Raw genomic sequence first — 19,044 nt, 5'->3', positions numbered from 1 at the left:
TCTGGAGACTTTATTTGCACATCATTCCAGTATTTTTTTTTAAATTAAAGCACCCAGCACTCCATGATAAAAGCAAATTACTGCGGATGCTGGAGTCTGAAACCAAAAGAGAAAATGCTGGAAAATCTCTGCAGGTCTGGCAGCATCTGTAAGGAGAGAAACGAGCTGACGTTTTGAGTCCGGATGACCCTTTGTTAAAACGCTCTCTTTTGTTTTCAGCATTCCTTGATGCTTCTTTTGTTTATGTTTTTTATTTATATCCAACTCAATCCAATCAAAGTCTCAGCAAGTGAGATTTTCTTGATCCAAGCTGACAAGACAGAGCTCACACTTCCTGTCTTAGGCTTGATCTACATGATCCAAGCTGATTGGAGCAGGCATTACACATCCTTCAAGGCTTGATCTCATTTGCATATTAGCCAAAAGGCTGAGATGCCATTTTAAAAAATTACTTTAAATGAAGCCTCGATGTAACTTCATGACTTCAACCAAGTGCAGGATGTCAATACTACACTTGATCTTAGTCAAAAAGCTCTTTGTCCAGAGACTGGATGAAAGATTGCGGTATTTCACTTTTTGATGCAGCTTTGCTGTGCCAGGTGTTTCACTGAGGAAGAGCCCATTTCTCTCATTCTTGCCTGTGTCTAATTACAGCTGCCTTTTCTGTCTTTCCCCCTCACTCAATGTCAGATCTCCTACCCACCACTCCCACCTGCTCTCCTGAATCCTGAGCATTTACCTGTCTTTCACTGGCTGCTTATCCCATCCCGGTTCAGCTGCATGGCTCTGACTCCCAACCAGTGGAAATAGTTCATCTTTATCACCTGTCTTTTCCTATTAATATCTTGAAGGTTTTGATCAGATCACACTCAACCTTCTAAATTTTAGAGAAAACAGGCCTAATTTGTCTAATCTCTCCTCATAACTTAATCCTTGAAGACCAGGTATTATTCTTGTAAGCCTGCCTTGTACTCTCTCCAAGGCCACTGAGGTGTGGTGCCCTGATCTGGTCACAATACTCCAAATGAGGTCTCACCATGTTTTATATAGCTGCAGCATAACATTTGTGTCCTTATACGCCAGCCCTCGAGATAAAAAGCCAGCATTCCATTAGTCGCCTTAATTATTTTATGCACCCGTGGTGGCATCTTAAAGATCTATGCACCTGAATCCCTCTTTGGGTATCTACTGTATTCACACCATCTAGAGATTTCAGTCCAAAATGAATAACCTCATGCTTGCTTACAGTTGCCTGAAAAACACCTGCCACAGTTTTGCCCATTCACCTAATCTGTCAACATCCCTTTGTAATTTTAAGCTATCATCTATCTACACTGCCTACAATAGCAAATAAAACCTGTAAAGGCACTTACTTTCCATATGATGCAATCTGTACCCCAGTCAGGCATGGCTTAGAGTCCTCTTGAGAAAGTCAGCTTCCAATACTCAGAATGTACTCCAACTTCTCGCTACACTCTGGGAAAATGAGAACCACTTAACATCAAGACTTGCATGATTTCAACTCGCATTTGCTCAATCTGTTAAACTGGAATAATTTATCGTTAGGCAAGCTATATAGCCCTTCATTTATTTTACAGAGCTCTAACAGATCACTCCTAAGTCTGTGAAGCCCTAAACACCAAGATGCTTGAGCTCATATGTATTGTTGCAGTCGTTTAAACCAGGAATTGTTCTCCCTTGCATCTTCTACAAGACCACTATTATCATCCACTATGTAGAAGAACCCAAAGCCAGGCACAGTATGGAGCAGAGGTCTTGATCAGGAGTGCTCCTCTTGGATATCCAAAAGGAAGATTTACACCATTACACCCCACACCTCCCCCTCGCCCCTCCCCCACACACCACCTTGGACTTCTCCCATTCTCTCAGACCTTTCCAAAAGTCCCTTCTCCATATCTCCCTGCAACCTGCGGCTGCACCCCCTCCAGAAAGAGAAGAAATTGAATGGCAGCGTGATGATCATGACTGGCAGCTAAAAAAAAAAGCTCTGGCCTAATGCTACTAGTAAAAAGTCTGACAACACCAGGTTTTAGTCCAACCTATTTATTTGATAATATTATCAAATAAATAGGTTGGACTAAAACCTGGTGTTGTCAGACTTTTTACTGTGTTTACGCCAGTCCAACGCCGGCATACCCACATCATGACTAATGCTACTATCCAGCAGGTTGGAAACTATCTGGTATCCGTGGCTGGTAAACCACTGGGAGTTATAATCAACTCCCTAATAATTAGTTATTGCTCTATTCCAGCTTCCTTTTTTAAATTTTCTAAACAATTTCTTTTATTCCAACACCATTTAAGACTAGTATTGGAAATCTTACACTCAGGGCATGATCCGATTTTCACAATAAAAGGATACAAATAAAAGATTCCCATTTTATTTTGTGACCCAAATGGTATTTTCAGCCTGCATTGGCTTTGTTAAAGAATGATGTGGGTATGCCGGCGTTGGACTGGCGTAAACACAGTAAAATGTCTGACAACACCAGGTTTTAGTCCAACCTATTTATTTGATAATATACTCACAAGCTTTCGGGGTTAGCCCCTTCGTCAGGTGAATGGAGAGTTCTGGCCTCAGACAGAGCATATAAAGCACAGACAGTTTAGAGATTACTGATTAAAATGCGAATCCTTACACCTAACCTGCTGTTCAAGACCTGAAGTGGCTGATAATGTGAGTGGAAGGAGCACTGATCACAGTTTAAAGAGATGTGTATTGTCTCCAGACAGTACAGTAAGTGAGGTTTTGCAAACCCAGGCAAGTCACGGGGGTTACAGATAGTGCGACATGAACCCAAGATCCCTGTTGAGACCGTCCTCATGTGTGCGGAAGAAAGTATGCGTCGCTATAAGAATGCTGTCATTAAATTCAATGTGCAACATTGCTGGTGTGTCATCGGCACAAAAAACAGACTGTTTTTCCTACACTTAATGTGGTCAACATCTAACTGAAATTAATAATTTATTTTTGAAAGTTTTGCAGTATTGTATTGATTACGTTTTGACGAAGACTCCATGCAATTTGTCTGTATAAACAATTTTAATTTGGCCTGATTATACAGGGTAGAAATAGAAGCCCGTTTGTTATGTAGCCTGTGTCTCACACAGGTTCAATTGGGCCTGTAATAGGATTATGTTATGCAGAACACTCCAAGCACATGATGGTTTCGGAGACGGGAAGATTGAGATAATGTGATAAACTAGAAGCTTTCAAAGGTGATTTTTTTGTTGTGTACATTCAGCACTTGAGAAAACCACATCAGAGAAAGCATTTTAAAAAAGCTAACGTAAATTGAATTAAAAGAATCATTTTAGTTTAGTAAAGGCAGTAATAGTATTTAAAGTGCAAACATGGTAGTTAATTTTACACTTGATTTCTATCTGCAGATATACAGAGGAATGAGACTGAGAGTCAGTGAAGTGAATAATATGCTTGCTCAATGAGATCATAAAAGAAATAGACAGATTCATAACTCATAAAAAGGAATCTAAACAGAAAAATGCTGGGAACACTCAATAGGCCAGTCAGCACCTGTGCAGTGAAATCATTAATAAGTATTTCCAGCATTTTCAGTTCAAATTTCCAGCAACTGCAGATTTGGCCACATTGAGAAGAAAAAGATATGAAAAGTGGAAATTTGAAATAGAAGCAGGAAGTACAGCAGACATATTTGCTGGAATTTTAAGGCACCCCCCCCACCCCCCACCATGGAATCAGAGCGGGAGAGGGGCGGACAATGGAAATGTTTGTTGACCTCGGGCAGGAATTTCCGATCTCACTCGAGCGAGACTGTAAAGTCCCACCCATTGTGACGAAAGTGGAAGATGTACTCATGTCATTAGCCATCAGAAGATTTGTAACTACATAAGAACATAAGAACATAAGAAATGGGAGCAGGAGTAGGCCATCTAGCCCTTCGAGCCTGCCCCGCCATTCAATAAGATCATGGCTGATCTGTCGTGGCTCAGTTCCACTTTCCCGCCCTCTCCCCATAACCCTTAATCCCCTCTCTTATCAAGAACCCATCAACCCGCTTCTTAAAAATATTTAGCGAGGCAGCCTCCACCACTTCAACGGGCAGAGAATTCCAGAGATTCACCACCCTTTGAGTGAAGAAGTTCCTCCTCAACTCCGTTCTAAACCACCTCCCCTTTATCTTGAGGCTGTGCCCCCTAGTCCTACTGTCTTTTTTGAGCGGGAAGAGTCTCTCCACCTCTATCCTATCCATCCCATTCATCATCTTATACGTCTCAATGAGATCTTCCCTCATTCTTCTAAACTCTAACGAGTACAAGCCTAGTTTATTCAGCCTCTCCTCATAGCTCAACCCCCTCAACTCCGGTATCAGCCTAGTAAACCTCCTCTGCACTCCCTCCAGGGCCAAAATATCCTTGCGCAGGTGCGGCGCCCAAAACTGCACACAGTACTCCAGCTGCGGCCTCACCAATGCCCTATACAGCTGCAGCAAGACCTCCCTACTTTTATATTCAATCCCCCTCGCTATGAAGGCCAGCATCCCATTCGCCTTCCTGACCACCTGCTGCACCTGCAAGCTGGGTTTTTGCGACTCATGCACAAGGACCCCGAGGTCCCTCTGCACCGTCGCCTGCTGCAGTTTTTCGCCACGTAAGTAATAGTCCTTCCTACCATTCTTCCTACCAAAGTGGACCACCTCACACTTGCCAACATTAAATTCCATTTGCCATTTCCTGGCCCATTCGCCCAGCCTATCTAGATCCTTCTGCAGACTCTCCACACCCTCCGCACAATTTGCCTTTCCCCCAATCTTGGTGTCATCAGCAAATTTCAACACCCTACACTCGGTTCCCTCCTCCAGATCACTAGGAAAGAGTTTGACTGATGTAGCCTGACCTTCACAAACAATGGACTAATGGAATAGATCCCATCCTCATTTCTCATTAAGTAACAATATATTGAGCAGGAAGACAGTGACAGTAAACTATTGATTTGGAGAATTAAATTGGAAATGAAGGTATATCTTTTGATGATTGAATCTTGGCCTTAGCTCAATGGTAGCACACTTATTTCTGAGCCAGAAAGACGTAGATTCATGCCCCCAATTTTGCACATCATTGAGAATGACATGTTAGTCAAGCATGCATTGTCAGAAGTGCTATCTTTTGGGTGATGTGCTTAATTGAAGCCCTCTCATCAAAGATCTCATGAGTGGGATTTTCCAGCCAAAACTGGAAAATCCTGCCCAAGGTCAACAGGCCTTTGCATGATCTGAAAATCCCACCCAATGACTATGTGATGAAGAAAAGCCCCAGAGTTCTCCTAGTATCTGGCAGACTGTTATCCCACAGCCGATAGCATTAAAATAGATTGCAAATTTGCTGTTATTTTTCCCTATTTATAGCAGTGTCTACACTTAAAAATTACGTCACTCACTGTGAAGTGATCAGGGGTGTACCAAAGTTGTGAGAATCAGCATATATGTTCAAATTATTTCCTTATTGTTAAATGTTGTTAACTTGTACCAAGGAAACCAGCTACTAATCTCCTTAACTAACTCAGTGATTAAAAATGAGAGAGGTTACTGGCTGGGTCCCTGATCTGTGCTGAATTAAATAATCACAGTTGGAACATTATTGGACTGAACTTAGAGCTCCAGAATCATAGAATCTTACAGTGCTGAAGAGGCCCTTCGGTCCATCGAGTCCACACTGACACATCACAAACACCTGAACTCCCATCTAATCCCACTGGCCAGTACTTGGCCCATAACCCTGAATGTTATGATGTGCCAAGTGCTCATCCAAATATTTTTAAAGGATGTAAGGCAACCTGCATCCACCTCCCTCTCAGGCAGCACATTCCAGACCATCACCATTGAATCATAGAAACATAGAATCCCTAGAGTGCAAAAGGAGGCCATTTGGCCCATCGAGCCTGCACTGACAACAATCCCATCCAGGCCCTATCCCCATAAACTCCACGCATTTACCCTGTTAATGCCTGACACTAAAGGGCAATTTATCATGGCCAATCCACCTAACCCATGTATCTTTGGACTGTTGGAGGAAACCCTTGCAGACATAGGGAGAATGTGCAAACTCCACATAGACAGTGACCTGAGGCTGGAGTTGAAGCCAGGTCCCCAGTGCTGTGAGGCAGCAATGCTAACCACTGTACCACTGTGCCATTAAAAGGTTTTCTCTCACATCCCACCCTAAACCTTCTGCCCTTCACCCTAAACCTATGTCTCCTTGTGACTGACCTTTCAACTAAGGGAAACAGCTGCTCCTTATCCACTCTGTCCATGTTTCTCATAATCTTGTACACCTCATTCAGGTCGCCCCTCAGTCTTCTCTGCTCCAATGAAAACAACATCCACACCAATGAAAACAATCCAAGCCTACGCAACCTCTCTTCATAAATTAAATGTTCCATCCCAGGCAGCATCCTGGTGAATCTCCAATACAATTGTATCAGGAAAAGGGTAACCTGGGTTCCTACTTTGATGCTCCTGTCAAAACCTATGTTGGAAAAGCACAGTTGGGCATTAGGAGAGACAGCACTGTGTCATGTTGCCCATTGCCAAGTAGGCTGTTAACAGACATAGTTGAAACCCAACAGCTACATTGTCGAGTCAGTAGAAGCAACCAATACGTCTGAAACTTTAACCCAATGATTCAGCAGCTTCAAGCAAGGAGGAGAAGAAATATAAGTAGATAATAATAAACAATACGTTACTGCACTCATCAAGGAATAATAATGCCTTACCAGTAGCAATGAGAAACAAACCAAAAGAAAATGTAAGCAGATGTAATTTATTTAAAAAATCCCACATGGAGTATGCGAATTTAGAAATACTTCTTAATTAGTCGTTTTACTGTTACATTATCTGAATATCCCACTAGCTTCAAGAATGTCTATGGTAGAGGATAGTTTGTGCTCAGACTGTAGTTTGTCACATATCTGTAGAGCATAAACTGAAGTGATGGACATTGGTAGAATGGTGATGGAACACAAAAGTCCAGAGCTTTGTTAACATTACAATTTATTTATTACACAGTTCTCACTTACAAGGGTCTCCCTATCTCAGAAATGCATTTCCTCTTTCAGAAGACTATGTTTCAATGGTAAACGTCCTGAAGCTTGGGGCAATTGAGTATCAATTCAATCATTGCTAGAAGAAGGTTTCAGTCTGATTAGGGATAATTTATTCAAGGTCTCCTGTGTCCCTGATCCTCAATTACAAATAAAGAGTGCTAATTAAATGGACTAATTAGGAGAATGTCATGTTCCCCAGAGTGTAAGGCCTCAATTACACGCAGCACGCTGCAGTCTAAATTCCCTGGTACACATGAACTGAATTGGGGGGGGGAGCTGTTCAATTACCTTCATGAATGATCCATCACTTACAGTCTGCTGACAAGTGAGAGTGAAATTTTTAAAAAATATTATCACAAATGATCTATCTTGTAATTACTACAAGCTGATTTTGAAGCATGATATTGACATCTAAAACATTGTATTTCTACTTATTCATGGGTTGCTGTCTGTTACAGTAACTGTGCTGTGGTGGGTGTCACTATAAAATAAATTACTAGCCGGTTTCTGTGCCAATGCTCCTCATAACCAGAAGTGAGTAAGTGGAGTCATTCTATCAGCAAGTCAATTTACAATGGATAAAGGAAATAAGGAATTGATTTGGATAGCTGATCCATAGGGAGTACATATGGAATTTTGCAGTGGTTGAGATATGGAGTTTAAAGTATATTTATTTGTGTCACAAGTAGGCTACATTAACATTGCAATGAAGTTACTGTGAAAATCTGCTAGTCACCACACTCCTATTCGGGTACACTGAGAGAGCATTTAGCATGGCCAATGCACCTAACCAGCATGTCTTTCAGACTGGGGAAGGAAACCAGAGGAAACCCACACAGACACGGGGTGAATGTGCAGACTCTGTACAGTGATCCAAGCTGGGAATTGAACCCAGGTCCCTGACACTGTGAGGCAGCCATGCTAACCACTGCGCCACCGTGCCTAGAGTTTATAGCTCTAGGATCCGGGACAAATCCAGCTCAGGTATTGAGGCTGAAACTCTTTCTAATGAGCAATCCACTTAAAACTATTCTACACCGTGGAGACAATATTGAGCCCGCACTCTCCGTACGCTGGAATGGTGGCATGTGCTCAAACTCTGGAGAGCCTTTGCCTCCGCCTGCTGTGTATCTTCAGCTGTGAGGTGCTCACCAGTGAGTGATCCTAGAGGCCTGCCTACTTATTGGACCCACTGAGACGTGAGTATCTGCGTTGGTGCTGGGTGTGGGTGACAGCTGTGACGCCTCATCAATGGTGGGGTTGGAAAAATCCCTTTTCTGGAGTCTGGTGGGTCCAGGGAATGCAAGGGTGTTCCGGCCTGTTCCACTGATCAACCTGTAAGAGAAGGGACAAGGTATTAGTGCATTACACGGGCCACAGAGGCAACATTGAACAAATCACTTGAGAGTTGAGGAATGATAGCAGATATGTTGAGGGTTCTCACGTTTCTCTGCTGCCCCCGCTTCACCAGCAGTGCAGGCATGCTCTCCCTCCTTCCCAACCAGCTTCAGGGCTCTCTGCTAGAAGTGTGTGAGGGTTTAGATCTCGGGCCTGATTCAAGATGGTGCGCCCACTCACGTCCGTTATGCTCAAGTTTATCCTACAATGGCACGGATAAGGAGAGTGAGGTGGGAGTGTTAACATTTAAAATGGTGATGAGGCTTGGGTGGGAACTGGAGTCTGAGGAGCATAGCAGCCATTGAGAGAACATGGTGATTTTGGGAGGTGATTTTTGCAAAGGCCAAGATGGCTGAGTGAGAGAAAGGGTTGTGGGTACAAAGGGGGATCCAGTGGGAGACCGGGGGTGGTTCACTCAGCCTGGCTGAGCGAAGATCAATCTTCCAACACTGCTGCCCCGCCCTCTTCTGAACCACCCTTGCATTGACCAGGGCTGCCACTGCATCCCAGACGATGGTGGTCACCCTGCTGGATGGCTGTCTCATGGAGGGCTTTCCCACCTCAGTTGAGCAATGTGGCCAGTGCCCCCTCTGTGAAGCATGGTGTTGGCTCCTTGGCTGCCATCCCTGCTGTGGTTGTGGAACAAGTGCTGGGGAGCTGTTTATATGGAGTTTGCTGCTGTTAAATCATTACACGGTGTAGGAATCAGAGGGGGCCTACTGCTAGTGGGGCATGAAACTCGTGGGAATGAGGGGAGATCTCATTGAGACGTATAAGATGATGAATGGGATGGATAGGATAGAGGTGGAGAGACTCTTCCCGCTCAAAAAAGACAGTAGGACTAGGGGGCACAGCCTCAAGATAAAGGGGGGGCGGTTTAGAACGGAGTTGAGGAGGAACTTCTTCACTCAAAGGGTGGTGAATCTCTGGAATTCTCTGCCCGTTGAAGTGGTGGAGGCTGCCTCGCTAAATATTTTTAAGAAGCGGGTTGATGGGTTTTTGATAAGAGAGGGGATTAAGGGTTATGGGGAGAGGGCGGGAAGGTGGAACTGAGCCACGACAGATCAGCCATGATCTTATTGAATGGCGGGGCAGGCTCGAAGGGCTAGATGGCCTACTCCTGCTCCTATTTCTTATGTTCTTATGTAGAAGTAGAAAAGTTCCTGATAAGTGGCTGAAACATTAATGGTGGTGAGCAAGAAGTTCTAATCATATTAGCCATGATCTTATTGAATGGCGGGGCAGGCTCGAAGGGCTAGATGGCCTACTCTTGCTCCTATTTCTTATGTTCTTATGAATAGAAATTAATACTAATGAACCGTAAGATTTGGCCTCAGTACACTCCGTATTTTGCACCAGAACCAACAGTAATTTTTGGTAAGATTTCACCCTACTTCGACTTCATTCTCTCCATCTACCCTTCCCATATACATTTTTTTCCTTCTAACCCCTTGTGGACTGTTTCATGCTGGTTTTGACTGGCTAAGGAACAGTTGCAGAGACATAGATATGTCTGAACAATGATTGTTTATTGTGAGAACATAGCTATTTCTATCCAGAACAATAGGTATTACTCAATCTGAGTCAAGTATTATCCTTCGAGACTCTTCATTATGGGACTTTCTCTGACATAATCATGTCAGCGCTACTGTTTCCCCAGTCTCGCACATCAACTCTTTCGGCTCTGAATACCCTAATACTATGTGGAATACTTAGGTGAAGGTTTGAAATTGAGTGATTATTGTACAGATTTGTACCACAGTCACTGAATCACTAATTCAAACTATGTGCTCGATCTCAGTAAATCAGTACTTAAATGGAACACATCTAGTGAGATATTGAAACTAACCATTCTCCACTACTCCCTGACATACTATTAAAATGATCAGCTTATAGAATCCCTACAGTGTAGAAGGAGGACATTTGGCCCATCGAGTCTGCAACGAAGATAATCCCACTCAGGTCCTATTCTGATATTTCCACATATTTAACCTGCTAATCCCCTGTCGCCAGGGTCAACTTAGCATGGCCAATCAACACAACTTGCACAACTTTGGACTGTGGGGAGAAACTGGAGCACCTGGAGGAAACCCATGCAGACACAGGGAGAAAGTACGGGAAAAGTTTCCACACAGACATTGACCCGAGGCTGAAATTGAACCTGGGTCCCTGGCACTGTGAGGCACCAGTGCTAACCACTGTGCCACATGTTATGTTAAACTTTTAAAAAATTAGATATTTGATTGGTTGAGGATGTTCTGAGTTTCTGGTGCTCCTACCTTAGCCGGCTGATCTCATGAAGCCCAGTGTATATTGGGCGAAATTTGTACTTCTAGTTTTTTACCATGTCTAAGCATACAAGGCTCCATTTGAAAGCAGGGGAGTGTAAATGGAGTTTGCAGAGAGTTAACTTCCAGGCACCATCGACCATCCTCATTGCGACGTAGTTTCACTATTTCATGTCTACCCATAACGGGGAGGGAAAAAGCGTAAAAGAGCAATGCAAGCCTTGCAGTCGCTGTGAGATATCGTCCATCTTGTGTACAATATTCTCAATATGGAATCTGTCAAAGGCTCAGTATATTAATGCTGACACATCTTTCTTGCCTTGTCTGGAAAGCAGATCCACATCATTTGGTCTTGGTGATTCAGCGACAACTTATCGATGTTAGATTTCAGCTGAATGAATATCCTGTCACACTGAAATGTAAATTGGGCTCAGTGATCTGTAAACACCACATACAGTTCAGGCAGGAAAAAAAAAGCAGTTGGAATTATGGAACATGATTTCAAAAGTTTTGACAGAAGTACAAATGTGAAGATCATTTATTACCGTCTCCTGTTTAATTTAGGATTTGTTGTTTCTTTCCTAAATCCAGGGTTAGCCTCCAATATATCACAGCAAGATATTCCCATGCAACTATGTGGTGGGAGCCAAATTCATTTTATGGCTTGATGGCAATCTTTTCCAGAAAATTACAACACAGTTACAAATGCTTCCTAAGAGTTTCAGAAGAAAACATTTACAATCTGTTCAGATAAGTAGTGTAAAGAATTATTACTGAGGTTCTATCTCAGGCTAAAAAATGACTGCCATCAACTAAGAATAATAAGGTTCATATTAACTTTGCAGACATCTCTCAATTTTGACATAAAAGCAAAATACTGTGGATGCTGCAAACCTGAAATAGTTAAAGTTTATTTATTAGTCACAAGTAAGACTTAGATTAACACTGTGAAATACTCCTAGTTGCCGCAGGCTAGTGTCCATTCAGTTCGATACACATAACCAGCCCGTCTTTCAGACTGTGGGAGGAAACTGGAGCACCTGGACGAAACCCACGCAGACACAGTGAGAACGTGCAAATTCCACACAAACAGTGACCCAAGCCGGGAATCAAACCCAGATCCCTGCACCATGAGACAGCAATGCTAACCATTATGCCACTGTGCTGCCCCATTAGAACAGAAAGTGTAGGAAAAACTCAGCAGGTCTGGCAGCATCCTTGGCTGGAGAACCAGGATTAACATTGAGTCCAATATGACTTTTGTTTGAAATTTAACTCCTTCAGAACTCCAGATTTTAATAAGTTATGGGATTTTAAGTTCCAGAAACAAAGAAAGATGCTGGAGAGAAAATATTTGTTTCGCTCTGAAACTACCAAATAAGTTCAAGATGCCCCTGTTGCTACAGTGACTGATGTCTATTATGCATTAGGATCTATGATTCGCAAACCTAATCTCTTTTACAACTATTTCTAATTCTAATCACACATTAATTTTTCACAGCTAGTTGAGCATAGAAATGGGCCTCCACATTCAGATCTAATTGAGCAGTGTGAAACTCGAGAGAAATCTCACTCGGTAAACCATCTGTTCTTTCAATTCCAACACATACATTTAGTTTCTATTTTTAGCTCAGTTACAAATCAAATTTAATGTTATGAATTTGTGCGTCGGCCTGACAGAAAATTACTGGAATCAGTGCTCGACTTCAGCAATTATATGTTGAAAAAGAATAAAAATCAGTTGTGGCCATTAGTTGTAATTTATTGTTACATTGATCAGTGACCCATTTCTGGTGAGGGGAACCAGCAATGAGCTCAACTCGATATCTGAAGGGAACATTGAAATTGGAGACCTTGTGAGACAGAACATAGATTAATAAAAAACTCTAATTGGTTAAGTTAATTACGTTGAAATGTTTATTTTTTGTGTTATTAACCTCTGTGGATATGAATTGACTGTTTCACAGTCAAAAAGGCATCTACAAAATTTAGCAACATTTGCATTTTGCAAAATGTCCAATAAAAATAATTATTCCTAAACAGTCGTGCAACAGGTGCTGCAGACCCCCTGGAAATGCATCCTTTATGACCGTATTTATGGTTTCTTTGAGGAAAAATAAGGCAACGGCTGGATAAATAGGCTGGGACGTGCCTCATGTTGATGGGTGTGTTTGGTGGCGGGATCAGAGAATCTCACGAGAAAGTCCTCACCACCTTTCCTGATGACGAAAATCCAGGATGTAATAATTCCTTCCCCCTGTCAATGGCTGTCAAACATCGGGAACTAAACTTTAAAAGGTAAGCACCTCTTCATTGTGGTCACATGTCAGGATCATCCACACATCTCATGAGTTTTAAATTCAAAGCATTACATTTAAATGCCACGTTAGTGTGACTTCAGAATGCTATAATTTACAACTGCCTTTAAGAGGTATGCGCTTGGCCACCTAGTCTTTGAGGGGAAGTCGGAGCTTAGCGTATCTTTTGTAAGGATCCCCCATAGGAATTCAAGGAAGTGGTGCTGAGGATTCTGGGGAGGTCAGGGTGGGTTGCAGGTAAGTATCCAACGCAACCTGTTCCCAGCTGCCTTTCAGCGCAGTGCCATCACAAGGGCTCCAGTGAGTGGGCGAGGGGGGGTGTGGTTTTGCATGGCAGCACCAAGGGGAGCCTCAAGCAAGGGGTCCAGTACAGGTGGGGGGAAGGCAGTAAGGCATCACAGATAGGAGAAAGTACACCAGCACATGATGGGGGAAGGTGAAGAAATTGGCCATGGATTTGGAAAAACATTTCAAGTTTCAGCATTCTTCCGTAGCTGAGACAATTCAGCATCAACTTTATTGACATGCTTGAAATCTGGCTTCTGAAGCCATAATGCCCATTCAGGCAACACAAATTCTCGACAGCACTACTAAGAGCTCCTGAACAGTTTTTCACAGGTGTGGGATGCTATTGACTGCACTCATGAGGCTCTGAGATCTCCTTGGTAACAAGCTGTCTAGTATGTGAACTGTAAGGGCTTCCACTTGTTGAATGTTCAGCCTGTCTATGACCATAATAAATGGATCAGACAGGTTCTGTGAACGATGCCCAGGAAGGGTCCATGGCTTATTCACCTCATTATAACAAAGAGCTATAGACAAGGAGACATGATAATGAGAACACTTTATGCAAGTGATTAACACTTGTTCTGCTTTCAGAGTCCTGCTGTGTGGCAGTGGCATCTCCATCGACATGCAGAGCTAATGGGATCACAAGAAGAGGTGATTGTGAGTAGCTGGGCGCTACCACAATCACCTATTTGGTTATCCCCAGCTGATAGACCTGCTGTTTCTTCTCATTATGAGCGTCCAAGGGTCCTTAGCTGACTCCTTGAGGACAACAGGCAGCTGGAGTGAGATCAAGATACCCCTCAGCCCTCCCATTATGCTGATGCTAGCTTGTGCCACAGCACCGAAATGCAGCTCATGCAGCAGTGCAGGACCAACGTCCTAGACCAAGGTCTCCACGGTGGCTCCCATCCTACTAGTGTTGGCCTTGGTGGCTTCACCTTGGTCTGAAGGAATACAGGCTTCTCCATCTTTCCTCACAATCCGAGGAGTGCAGCAGACATCCATTCTCTATGTTTGAGTTTCTCTTTGTGGCTCGTGCAACTGAGCTCGCGCTAAGTCCAGATGCTCTTCATCTGACTGGGACGCAACAGATTCCTGGTCTCTGGCTATCCTCTGAGGTATCCTCTGAGGGGCAGTACCCTGGGATGTCCCTGCTGTGGCTCAGACAGTGTGATGTACTCACCAGATTGTGACTCTTGAGGCTAGTCTGGAACTAGGTCTCAGCATGATTTGTGTTTTTGAGTTGGTGGGGGATTTGGGTGAATGCTGTGATGGGTGTTCCATTAATCTATCATTAGATTCCCTCAACCTGGTTTCCAATGTGGAATGCCATAAGCATAGACAAGGGTCGTGGATGGCGAGGGGACTCACAATGCCGAAATGGCGGCGCGGGCTTGTTGGGCTGAAGGGCCTGTTTCCCATGCTGTGTTGTTCTTTGTTCTTTGATTCATCATCTGAGATGTCTTTAGGTCTTGAGTCAAAGGGCTTGGCTGGTCAATAGCCTCTGTTGCTTCGTAAATATTCCTGTGAAAGAGAGGAGAGATGATTAGTGGATGGCAAGGAGGTGCGGAACAGGAGACTTGATAGAGGTGTACAAAATTATGGGGGGATGAACGAGAGTGGACAGGATATGATTGTTTGCCTAGGTGGAGAATTCTAGAACCGGGGGCATAGATTCAAGATAAGTGGCAGGAGGTGTGGAGGAGACATGAAGAAGAACTTTTTTCTCAAAGGTTGGTGGGTGTCTGGAATTTGCTGCCCTAGTTGATGATGTAGGTAGGGATCCTAAACTCTTTTAAAAAGTACCTGGAAATACACCTTAAGTGCTGTAAGCTACAGGGCTACGGGTTATGTGCAGGAAGGTGGGATGAGAAAGAGCACCTGGGCATCCCCAGGCTGACTGGCCACCTTTTGGGCTGTAACTTTTCTATGTTCTCTGGGGAACACTCTTACTCTCCAGATCCACAAGCAATGCTAAAATAGCACTTGTCCAATCCACCCAGCTATTCTCACCTCCCTTAAGCTGTTGTGTTTCCTTAGCCCTGGGAAGCCTGCTTGACAGGTGTTAAGCTTAAAGGTCAGTGAAATTTCATTGAGAAAGATTTAATCAATATCCCAGCAAGTGATTAATGACTGCATTAATCATCCACCCACCTGCACTGAAGTCCTAACTGCAACAAGTAGTACACTCACAAGCATCCAGAAGTGCCTGTTTTAAACCTGGAAATGACTTGGATGGTCACAATGCAAAAATCAATGATTTCAACAACCCAATCGTTTCTTAGGTATTAAAATTACCAATCATCCTTGACAATACCATTAAAAAATGGTTTAACGTTAGTATTTCTTATCAAGAAACAATTTTGTCAAACACTGATTGTGAAACTTGAAGGCACGAGGAATTAGGAGGAGTGAGCTGAATGAAACCAGGGCCCAGTGGTCAGTGGTGAAGAGACAAAGCTCGCTGCTGACCTCAGCAGAAGTTGCCCACAAACATTATGTGATCTCTCTGATGTCTATTCATTTGAACCTGGCATTAAGTCGAGAGAATCTCCAGCAACATTAATGTTATTAAACCGGATAAACAGTCAGGCACATTGAAGCATTCTCACAGACAGTAATCTAGGATGTAAAATGCACTGATTATCATTCATTTTTTATATTTTTTTGCTGAATGAAATCAAAATTGAGACACATAGATCCTGGTACGGTGACACAGTGGTTAGCACTGCTACCTCACAGCATGAGGGACCAAGGTTCCATTCCCATTTTGGGTCACTGTCTGTGTGGAGTCTGCACATTCTCCCCGTGTCTGCTTGGGTTTCCTCTGGGTGCTCTGGCTTCCTCCCACAGTCCGAAAGACGTGTTGGTTAGGTGCATTGGCCAAGCTAATTTCTCCCTCAGTGTACCCGAACATTGGAGTGTGGTGACTTGGCGATTCTCATAGTAATCCCATTGCAGTGTTAATGTAAGCCTACTTGTGACACTGATAAATAAACTTTAACTTTAAAACTTTAAACATCAGGAATTGCAAGATATTATAAACTTAAAAAACAGTTTCATTACATTCAACAAGAAATTTTTATCATTAAGAAAATCAAATAAACATAAAATTAGTTCTCCAGGGCCACAGAGGTTGTTCAGCAATAGTTCTAAGTTGGTGTACATCATCAGAAATCCAGTTACACCCCATTAACAATAGGCAATGTTTGGCGGGGGGCAGTATTAGCAGTGATATTACAGTATAAATTGAAGGAGAAATGATCATCAGTTCTATGATTTCTGAAAATATAATCTGTAGGTATTTCAGGAGTGTACCCCATGGGGAGGGATTGAGTATCAGTGACAGCAGTTTCTGTTCTTCTGGGTGACTGACAGTTTTGCCATCCTTACAGCTGCAAAGTTCAGGTGGATTTATCAGACATCGTTGCGGTTCAAGTTGCCTCAATAATCTGACTGGTCTGGCCCTCGGAGGTTGGGTTCTTGGAATTTTGACATCTTTAAGCAGTGCGGGGGCAGTCTAATGGTGGGGGGCTGAAAATAATCAGTGGTTTGATGATGCAGCCAGTATGACTTTTAAATAGGGTCATTATTAACCACGAACTCTCTTGATTCAAATTATAAACTCAAAATTAATATTCACAAAAATAGCAACTAATGAGATCAAAATGCATTGAAAGGCTGCTGGTCTGGGGCGGACTGAGCAGAAATCCTGCTGCTGGAAGGCTGGCCCAACCTTTGATAACGCCTCTGCTACAGATGCCACTGATTCTGATATGAGAGACACACAGGCACTCATCAAAAAGTGGGTGACATTTACAACAAACGCATCATGGTGAAGATGTCTAAAATGAATGCTGCAAAAGACAAACATTGTTTGGATTTCTTCTGGTAAGACTTGATTGGTGGTTAAGTTTTTTTTGCAAAAATATACTTTATTTGTAAAACATCTGAAGGAACATCACAAACATTTTAAAATGGTCATCACAAGCAGTGCAATAATATTCTCTACATACATCATGTTGCACTCTGAGCTGCTTCAATGCAGTCAAAGAAACATTACAGGCATTTCAAATGGTCATTACAAATAGTGCAAAGGTTTTTAATTGGTCTACATACATTAGGTTGCACTTGGCGTGCTGCCATACAGTTGTGATATGTATAATGTTCACTCTATACATTCATACAGCCCGAGGAGCTTCTATACAATTCTACCCTCCCTCAGATCACTGTGGCTGATTGGAGTGACCTTCTCCCATTGTGCCTCTATGTTGGCTGCTCCAAGCTTCAGTCAATCCCTCAGCATGTAGTCTTGAGCTTTGGAATATATCAGTCTGCAACACTTGGTTGGGGCCAATGCCTTGCACTGAAAGACCAATAAGATTTGGGCAGACCAGTGAGAGAGGTTGTTCAGCAATAGTTCTAAGTTGGTGTACATCATCAGAAATCCAGTTACACCCCATTAACAATAGGCAATGTTTGGCGGGGGGCAGTATTAGCAGTGATATTACAGTATAAATTGAAGGAGAAATGATCGTCAGTTCTATGATTTCTGAAAATATAATCTGTAGGTATTTCAGGAGTGTACCCCATGGGGAGGGATTGAGTATCAGTGACAGCAGTTTCTGTTCTTCTGGGTGACTGACAGTTTTGCCATCCTTACAGCTGCAAAGTTCAGGTGGATTTATCAGACATCGTTGTGGTTCAAGTTGCCTTAATAATTTCGCTGGTGTGGCCCTCGGAGGCTGGGTTCCTGGAATGTTCACGTCTTTAAGCAGTGCGGGGGCAGTCTAATGGTGGGGGGCTGAAAATAATCAGCGGTTTCTCACTGAGTTGACAAACCTCCAACAACAGCTGATTTTAGTCTGGATGTGTGTTGCTGGGTAGAGCGCACTGAGCAGATCCAGAAGAGGACAAAATTCAAGGATTTGGTAATAGGCTGGAGTTGCTGGTCAGTGGTGAAGCAAGGCCTAGCCCTTACCTTGAAGTAAGTCTGACTGAGAGTTGGGGTGATCTATCTGGTGAGAATATCATCTCCATCACCATGCATTGGTCCTGTAATCAATCACAACATCTTTATTGGGTATGCCCAGTACAGAGCAGCAACAGTGGCATCGGACTGCATAAGCAGCAAATTCATAGAAACCCGACAGAGAAACAAAAAGCAGGAAAACACAATCCATTTATAACATTTTACATCAACCAGATTAAAGGTTGGCACATCTCCATGGGGTGAAAACATTCTGAAAAACAAATTTTGAAAACTTAAAAATTTAGCTTTAAAGATCGAAGTAATAATCAGTGAACAGCACTCCATGATTTTCCAATTATTTTTCTTCAGGGCCAGCTCTGTTATTCATCAACTGTTATTAATCACAGTGTTGTGCCCAGTTGCGCCTGATTGAACAAGATGCAATTCTTCATGGGGTTTTGAACAATGAGGTGGGAGTAGAAAGGTTGAAATTCTGACTGACTTCAATGATTGCTGACTCCAGGGAGGTCCACAATGGAGTTAGTGTTAGAGTTGTAAGTGACAGACGGCAAGTTCTTTTTTTTTTAACTCAGTCATGAAATGTAGGCATTAATTACAAGGCCAGCTTTTATTGCCCAGAAATACATTTGAATTATGTTCAGCTTAAGAGCCACA

Source organism: Carcharhinus amblyrhynchos, chromosome 4, assembly GCF_965287045.1.
Source record: "Carcharhinus amblyrhynchos chromosome 4, sCarAmb.v2.hapA, whole genome shotgun sequence".
Classification (NCBI taxonomy): Eukaryota; Metazoa; Chordata; class Chondrichthyes; order Carcharhiniformes; family Carcharhinidae; genus Carcharhinus; species Carcharhinus amblyrhynchos.
Note: the sequence above shows the minus strand (reverse complement) of the source record.